We start from the raw sequence: 7,352 nt of genomic DNA, 5'->3' as shown, positions 1-7,352 counted from the left end.
TTATGTTTCAGGTGTACAGTGCCATGATTCTCATATATATATATGTATATATATATATATATTCATATATCTCATTTTCCCTTATAGGTTATTGCAAAATACTGAATATAGCTCCCTGTGTTATACAGTAGCTCCTTGTTGGTCTTATTTATTTACTTTATTAAACTGCTTTATTGACTTCACAATATATAATGAAGATCTCTCCATGCAATAGGTAAAGCTCTCCTGCTGACAGAAACTTACAGGTTGGGTCAAAAACACAACATTTAATTAGAAGTTGGCGGTAGGAGACCCACAAGAAACTAGTAACTCCGAAGTCTTACAACAAAGGCACATCACAGATATGTATATTTAGGAAGCAGATGTGTCTCCCTATTAACTTCAGGGAAAACATCAGGATTTAAGGCATATGGCAAAACTCATCAGGATGGTCATGGTGAGGTGGGGGTGGGGTGGGGTGTGGGGGGTGCGGTGGGGTGGGGTTGGTGCTAACTGCCCACAGACTACGACTCAACTGCTTTTCCTTCAGCCATCTCACCTTCTCCCCCATCCTTTCCAAATTCTTTCTCATTCTTGCTTGTGGCTCTCCAAGCCTCTGAGTCATGCACCATCTGTACTACAGGATGGGCCGCCTAACAGGGAACCGCCTATGATTTCCTCCAGGTATGCAATAGTCACCAGCTTACAGAGGGAGGGCTAAGGGCTCTTTATTAGCATCTTGCTCTTTTTCACCCTTTATTTCATTCTCCTGGTTGGCATTTTCCACAGTCAGAATTTTTTTTTTTTTTTTTATTGCTAGTTTCTTTTTGGGCGCCATTGCTCCTGGGTTTATCCTTGCTGCTTCTTGCACCTCTGAAACCCACAGACCTGCAGAGGGGCGGGGTGGAGGCAAGGGGCTGCTGCAGGCGGTTGGCCCATTTCTGGCCCCTTATTTACTTTTTTAAGCTAGTTTTATTGAAGTTTTCTATCACTTGCAACTTAAAGCTTTTCAATATTGATGCAGCCCAGTACTTAAATCTTCCTACTCCAAGCTAAGTGAAGTTTTGAATACATTGTGTTCTTTACAGATAGACATCAGGTGTGAAAATCTTATCATTTTCATGGAGAAAGATACTGGAAAACTTTTTCGCCCCAGATTAAAAGTGTAAAAATATGTATTTAAAAAGTTTAAAAAACTAAATAAAAAGTTAAAATGAAATGCAAAATTCTTTACCCTGATCACATTTCAAGCAGGCTAAGTCATCTGTCCTTTGTTGTAATGATTTTTCAAAATGCGTGGAAAAGTTTTGCTTCTTTGTGACATTGAAATCAAAGATGATTCTGATATTTGCATTTGGTGCTGACACAGTAAAAGAACATACCTGTCCATTTTTGCTTTGCATTATCCTCTGTCAGTTGTGTATGTGATATAAAATAAGACTTTTCTTTATAGCACTGGAGAACCTCCAAATCCATCCTCAGTTTACATCTCTGACCCCATTTCTGACAGATTCTCTTGATTTATCCTCTATGCCAGCAAGCCTGAATCAATATCCTTCCTACACATGACCTCTCCATGTCCCTGATGCTCTGTTCACCTCCCAGTGTTACTTCCTTCTTTTTGCAGATCATGGCTTACCCTGTGTTTGAAGTCCAAATTCTGCCTCTCCTGTCTCCAATTCCATCTTCCTGGTGACATTTTCCACGATACCTCCTTTCTCTGCTCTCAACCCAAGGAAGTAATACTCCTTATTCTGAACTCCTGGAACATTTTATCTTTGCCTCTTTAACAAATTGATGCCTTTTATTTATCTCTATCTTTTAAAATGGATTTTTCTTCCAGTTGCTTTCTCCTTCTTTTTAAATATTTCTAAATTTGTAAGTATGCCTTTAAAAATGGCAATACCTAAATGGTCTTCAATTTCCTATCATCTAAAGTTTTTAAGGGACTATTCATATTTGCTTCATTGTTTTAGCTCTCCAATAGTGCTAGCACTGACGCTGAGCCTTGCCCATAGTATTTGTAGAATAAATATGTTGGATATTTTGTCATATTTTTTCCTAAACACTTTTACAGCTTGCTTGTTTGTACTTGTGTCAACTCAACTAGCCACTAATAAATCTACAGAATGATCTTTCAGAGTTGAAAAGCAAGGAGTCAATCACATTCCATAATTCTTTAAAAAGGAAAGGGTTTAATTGGTGTCAGGTAGTGTTGGTTGGAGTAACAAGCTATTCTTGCTAGACATGTTAGAATTCAATAATTAAAAGTTGGACCTTTTTTCTGGAATCACTTTCCACCTCTGTACCATTCAGTCCTAGGACATCATAGCAGAACAATAAGACCCTAAGAAATTTATCTATTAAATGAATTATCTTTGTGGGAGGGGTAAGCTATAATTACTTGCCTTACAGTAGACTAATAATAATGCACTTTTAAAATTTACATATTTCCTGTGGAACCTGAAACAAAATGATACAAATGAGCTTATTTAAAAAACAGAAATAGACTCACAGACATAGAAAACAAGCTTACAGTTACCAAAGAGGGAAGGCGGAGAGGATAAATGAGGAGCTTGATAACAGATACCCACACTTCTGTGTATAAAATAAACAATAAGGACTGACTGTATAGCACAGGGAACTATATTTAAGATCTTGCAATAACCTACAATGGAAAAGAATCTGAAAAAGAATATATATTATATATACACGAAAGTGAAAGTGAAAGTCACTCAGTCGTGTCTGACTCTTTGCGACCCCATGGTCTAAGCAGTCCATGGAATTCTCCAGGCCAGAATACTGGAGTGGGTAGCCTTTCCCTTCTCCAGGGGATCTTCCCAACCCAGGGATTGAACCCGGGTCTCCCACACTGCAGGCAGATTCTTTACCAGTTATTTCAGTTATACTGAATCACTTTGCTGTATATCTGACATTGTAAATCAATTATACTTCAATTAAAAAATAAAAATAAAGTGTACACATTTCTATAAAATATAATTGCTGCTGTGTGTGCTTAGTTGTGTCCGACTCTTGCAAACCCATAGACTGTCAGTCCCATAGACTGCCTGCCAGGCTCCTCTGTCTATGGGATTCTCCAGGCAAGAATACTGGAGTGGGTTGCCATTTCCTTCTCTAGGGGATCTTCCTGACCCAGGAACTGAACCCGGTCGCCTGCATTGCAGGCAGACTCTTTACTGACTGAGCTACGAGGGATGCCCATAAAATATAATTAATGTATATTATATTCTAGATTGAGTCCAATTTGCTGGTATGTGTTGTATGACTATTGTTTACATTTTACACAAGAGTGTATGCATTGATCCTTCACTTTATAAGGTAGATATTGTTATCTTAATTTAATAGACAAGGAAGCTGAAACTCAGTATAGAGAAACTTCTCAAGTTAGGTCAAACATTTAGAGAGTGGCAGGGCTTGGAATGAAACCCAAGTCTTACTCACTCCTCAGTCTGGGTTTTTTCCACTGGTAAGATGCCTTGTTTGATAGTTTTCATATAACTTAGTACATACATAGGTTAAAACTTAAGGTCCACACAAGAAATGAAGAGGGCAGGAGATAAATTTTATTGAGTCTTCCTTTACTATATCCCTGTCTTATCTCACATATTGTAAAGTTGAAAGTAGCAATCTCTGTAGAATTTAACTGGAGTTACAGAGATACTCCTCATATCCTCAGTTTCACTTTCTGTGGTTCCAGTTAACCCTTGTCAATCACAGTTTGAAAATACTAAACGATAAATTCCAAAAATAAACAATTTGTAAGTTTTCAGTGGTACCCATTTTTTCCTAGAGTGATGAAATCTTGCGCCATCCCACCCCATCCCACCTGCTCCATCCCTTTGTTCAGTGTTCCCCATCAGTTAGTCACTTAGAGGCTGTCTGGGTTATCAGGTCGACTGTTGCAGTTTCTTAGTGCTGGTGTTCACATAACCCTTCCTTTATCGATGATAATGGCCCCAAAGCACAAGAGTAGTGATGCTGGTATCAGATATGCTGAAGGGGAGCTGTAAAGTGATTTCTTCAAGTGAAAAGGCAAAAGTTTCTGACTTAATGAGGAAATAAAAACAATCATATGCTGAGATTGCTGAAATCTATGGTAAGAACAATTCTTCTCCATGAAATTGTGGAAAGAAGGCAAAAGAAATTTGTGCTAGTTTTGCTGTCGTGCTTTAAACTGCAGAAGTTATGGCACAGGCGTGTGTGATAAGTGCTTAGTGAAGATGGAAAAGACAATAAATTTGGACAAGATATTTGGAGGGAAAAATGGGATTCACATAACTTGTTGGCTCCCAAAGTGGCTCAGTGGTAAAGTACCTGCCTGCCAATGCAGGAGACGCAGGGGACACAGGTTGGATCCCTATGTTGGGAAGATCCCCTGGAGAAAGGAATGGCTATCCACTCCATTTTTCTTGCCTGGAGAATTCCATGGACAGAGGAGCCTGGTGGGCTACAGTCCATGGGGTTGCAAAGAGTCAGACCTGACTGAGTGACTGAGCACATTATATAACTTTATTACAGTATATAATTATTTTGTTTTATTATTAGTTAGTATTGCTAATTTCTTTCTATGCCTAAACAGTAAACTTTATCAAAGGGATGTATATATAGAAAAAACAGTATTTTTACAGTTTGGTACTATCTGTGGTTTCAGGCATCCACTGGTGCTTTTGGAACACATCCCCTGTGAATAATATTAAATTAGCAAACTTTTATTACATAACATGACAGTTAGAGCAGTTAATGTGTGTGCAGTTGAAATGATTACATTTTGGTAAATTTTTGTTAAAAGAACTAGCCATATTTTTTTCGTACAGTTGGCTGAACACTTTGGGTAGGTATTTGTCTCTTCCTTTAATAATTTACTATATTACTATCCAGTAACAAATCTTTAAATTCATATCAATCGAAGTATTTCCCAAGAATTCGCAAGTATATGGGGTTAAACAGAATTGCTACTTAATGAAATTTAAGGATATTATTCCGAGTTTGTTAAAAGGAAGCTGGTTCATAAGTCAGGAAACCACTTTACATGTATAATATTCTATCCAAAAAATTATGTTTTTGAAACAAATATTGGCCTTTTTGTGAAAGAGACAGCTGTAAAATTACAGGTTACTAGTAAATTCTTAATATTTTAAATTCTGACATATTTAAATGATAGCAGACAAGTACAGTAGCATAAAGGACCCCTGGGTACCCTTTAATATAGTTGAAGTACTTCTTGTAACACACCCAGATCCCATTTCCCTTCTTCATTTTTAAGAGGTCACCTCCATCATGAATCTTGTATTTATCATTCTCAAGTACATTTTCACACTTTATTCCATTTATATACATGTACACGCTCTTCCCTCCCCCTCCCACACACACAGACTCCTAGGTAATCCTTAAAGTGTTACATTTTCAAAGCTTGTGTAGATAGTACCAGATTTTACATTACATTTCTGAGATTTATCTGTTTTGATACATATTGCCTTATACATGATCTAGAGATCATTCATTTTGGCATTATGTAATATGGTATTGAATGAATATTGAATATACCGCATGTAAAGAATCCATTCTCCTTGACATGTATGAGATTGTTTCTAATTTTCGCAATGACAAATAATGCTACTGTGGTTCTCCTTCCTTATGTTTTTTGTTCATAAGTAGGGGAGTTTCTCTAGTTCCAAGAATGGGACTGATGGTTTGAAATGCATCTTCAACTTTCCCTAAACAGTAGCAGGTGTTTGGAGATGCATCCTGCCTCTTCCCTCTGTGTGTGTGCTGTATGTGTGTATTGTGTGTGCTGCCTGAAAAGCTACATTTCTTCGGGTTCCTATTTGTGCATGTGGGGCTCCAATTGGGCAGATGAGGAGGCCGTTGCTTGTGCATCTGCCTCCGTGTGTGTGGGGGGTGGGTGGGTATTAAGGAGCAGTATGGGGAGAAGGCTGGATGTGGCTACAGGAGTGCAGAGCTAGAAGGCTGAAGGACCCTCTGGTCCCTGTAGTGTCCTCCCTCTTCCTCCTCATTCCATGTTCCCCTCTCAGGTCTTTTCCAGGCAGCAGTACCCAATAGAGCCTCCACTGTTATCTCTGAGGCCCTGGAGCTAAGGGATAGGGACAAACTGCAAAGCAATGGTGTTCTGAAGGCAATGGACCACATCAACATTGCCATCATCTGTACACTCATCAGCTTGTGTCTCTCTGTGATGGGACTTGAGAAGCTGGACAACCTGATGCTGAACTTGGATGAGACTGAGTTTGGGGGCAATGCCATCTTGGATGTGTCCTTGGCCATGTGTAAAGCAGGGGCAGCCGAGCAGGAGTTGCCCCTTCACCACCACATTGCTCAGCTGGCCAAGAACTCAGATCTCATCCTGCCTGTGCCTTCAACATGATCAGTGGTGGCTCTCATGCTGGGAACAAGCTGACCACACAGGAGTTTAGATCCTCCCCATGGGTGCTGAGAGATTTCAGGATGTCATGCGACTCAAGGTGGAGGTCTATCACACACTCATCTAGGACTAGCATGGCAAAGATGCCACCGATGTGGCAGATGAACGTGGATTTGCCCCCTAAATTCTGGACATCAGAAGCTTCCAAGCAAAGCCTTGGAGCTGGTAAATGCAGCCATTGACAAGGCTGGCTACACAGAAGAGATTGTCATCAGCATGGATGTTGCCACCTCAGAGTTTTATCATGGTAGCAGGTATGACTTTAAGCCTGTAAGTCTTCCTGATACATTATTGGGGACCAGGACTTTGCTAGGGCCTATTTTGTTGTCTCCCTTGAGGCTGAAGTTTAGGCAGATCAATTTGATCACCAAAGCCATGCAAGTGTGCAGGCTAGCCCAGGAGAATGGCTGAGGGTCATGGTGAGTCACCATTTGGGAGAGATTGAGGACACATTCATTGCCAACATGGTGGGTACTGTTCACAGGCCAGATCAATACTGGCGCCTGGTGCACCTGGCTAAGTACAATCTGCTCATGAATGAGAATCACCGAAGAGCTGGGGCATGAAGCTCGATTTCCAGGACATAATGTCTGCAATCCCAGCATACTGTGATCCTTCTACCTGGCCGGAGACTTGGAACCCCTGGCTCATCCTCCTGGAACTTCTTCCTTTAGGTCCTGCTTGCAATTTCATTCCAGACACCCAGGCTGCCCTGCTGCACTGCTCCTTGGCTGCCTCAGCCCCTACTGCCTCCACTCTCGCCTCTCTGGGTTCCAGGTTACATGGAAGGCAAGACCTGCGCAGTGCTAAATGAAGGCAGGTGCTGCCTGGGTGAACCGGCCTGGCCTAAGTTTATGTATGTGTTTGGTGGTGGTGGCTTAGTCGCTAAGTTGTGTCCAACTCTTACGACCCC

General features: G+C 40.6%; 1 pseudogene; it reads left to right on the top strand.

Annotated features, from left to right (window-relative positions):
• The first annotated feature begins 5,831 nt into the window (after positions 1-5,831).
• On the top strand, positions 5,832-6,850 carry LOC145539558 (gamma-enolase-like; annotated as a pseudogene).
• The last annotated feature ends 502 nt before the right edge of the window (positions 6,851-7,352 follow it).

The sequence above is a fragment of the Giraffa tippelskirchi genome, chromosome 2 (genome assembly GCF_054371585.1).
Source record: "Giraffa tippelskirchi isolate mGirTip1 chromosome 2, T2T-mGirTip1v1.2.pri, whole genome shotgun sequence".
Taxonomy (NCBI): domain Eukaryota; kingdom Metazoa; phylum Chordata; class Mammalia; order Artiodactyla; family Giraffidae; genus Giraffa; species Giraffa tippelskirchi.
This window is presented reverse-complemented; position numbering and strand designations above follow the sequence as displayed.